Source organism: Oratosquilla oratoria, chromosome 1, assembly GCF_046742065.1.
Source record: "Oratosquilla oratoria isolate Oo_2021 chromosome 1, ASM4674206v1, whole genome shotgun sequence".
NCBI classification, from domain to species: domain Eukaryota; kingdom Metazoa; phylum Arthropoda; class Malacostraca; order Stomatopoda; family Squillidae; genus Oratosquilla; species Oratosquilla oratoria.
In genome coordinates this window covers 38,131,147-38,133,125 of record NC_134777.1, presented here as the reverse complement: position 1 = coordinate 38,133,125, position 1,979 = coordinate 38,131,147, and positions in this window count along the sequence as shown.

Sequence of the window (1,979 nt, the reverse complement as noted above, 5' to 3'; positions counted from 1 at the left end):
TTCACTCCCTCCACATCTGCCTTCCATACCTCTTTTACTAGTCTTTCTTCACTCATTCTTTCCATGTGTCCAAACCATCCTAATATTCTTTCATCAACCCTATCTCCCAAATCCTTTTTCACCCCTGTTCTCCTCCTCACCTCCTCATTTTTCACTCTATCCAGCCTAGTAACCCCCACCATACTTCTCAGACACCTCATCTCAAAACACATTCAAACTCCTTCTCTCTTCTTCTCTTATGTTCCACGTTTCTGCCCCATACAGTGCTGTTGGCACAATCACTCCTTCATACAGTCTCCTCTTCGCATCCATTCCCAAATGTCTATTCCTCATTACACTCTTTAAACCACCAAGGCATTTACTCGCTTCTCTCAATCTACATTCTACCTCCACCTTCACTCCACCTTTTCCTGCTACACTTGCACCCAAGTATCTAAAACTATCCACTTCCTCCAGTCGCTCTCCCTTAATGTTCACTTCCAGTCTACTGCCACTTTCACCCCTTGTACATCTCATCACCTTACTTTTACCCACATTTATCTTTAGCTTTCTTCTATCACATACTCTCCCAAACTCTGCCACCAGCTTCCTCAATCCCTCCTCTGACCCTGCCACAAGCGCAGTGTCGTCCGCAAACAACAGCTGGCTCACCTCCCACTTTTCTCCATTTTCTTTAACCATCTCCAATCCCTGACTCAATACCCTAGCATTCACCTCTCGCACCACCCCATCCATGTATAAGTTGAACAGCCAGGGCGACATAACGCATCCTTGACGAAGTCCCACCTTTACTTCAAACCACTCACTCTCTCCATTTCCAATCCTAACACATGCTCTACTACTCTCATAAAAACTCTTAACAGCTCCCAAAAGCTTTCCTCCTATCCCATAAATCTGCATAACCTCCCACAGTGCCTTTCTGTCTACCCTATCATAAGCCTTTTCCAGATCCATAAAAGCCCAAAAAACATCCTTCCCCTTTCCTATAGCTTTCTCACATATCTGTCTTACCACAAAGATCTGATCTACACAACCTCTACCCGTCCTAAATCCACACTGTTCCTCACCAATTACTCCTTCTGTTCCTCTCCTAATCCTCTCAATTAAGATCCTCCCATAAGCCTTCCCTACTACACTCAACAGGCTAATCCCTCTGAAATTACTACATTCACACTTGTCCCCTTTTCCTTTGTAAAGAGGAACTATACAGGCACTACTCCAGTCCTCCGGTACTCTACCCTCTCTCCAGCAAACATTAAATAACCTCACCAACCAGTCCACCATCACTGAACCTCCCTTTTTCAGACATTCTGCATGACATCCATCCAGACCAGGTGCCTTACCTGCTTTCATTATCTTTACAACTGCCTTCACCTCATCCATCCTTATTTCTCCTCCATTCTCCTCACTCATCACTCTCATTTTCTTCGCATTTCCCACTGCAGCAATCTTTCCTTCCCTATCCTCCTTCACATTCAGCAACTCCCTAAAATATTCTGCCCATCTTCCCCTCACTGCCATCTCTTCCATTATCAACTCTCCATCTGTACCTTTTACCTTTTCTTCCCTACTTGATTCGCCTCCTCTTCCTCTCTTAATTTCTTTCCAAAACATCTTTTTATTACTTTCAAAATTTTCTGTCATACTCCTACCCCATTTCACATCTGCTCTCCTCTTTGCCTCCTTTACCTTTTGCTTTACTTCTCTTTTCTTTTCTTTGTACGTCTCATATGACTCCCCTGTCCTTTTTTGTAACCAATCTGTGAATGCTCGCTTCTTCTCTTCTACAACCTTCTTTGTTTCCTCATCCCACCATTCACTACCCTTTCTTCTATTTCCCCCTGTCCTTCTTGTTCCACACACCATCCTTGCACACTTTAAGACTCCCTCCTTGAACCATCCCCATTCCTCCTCCACACCCATCTCTGCTCTATCCTTTACTCCCTCCCACTCCTCCTTCAGCTTCTTTTCGTACTCCT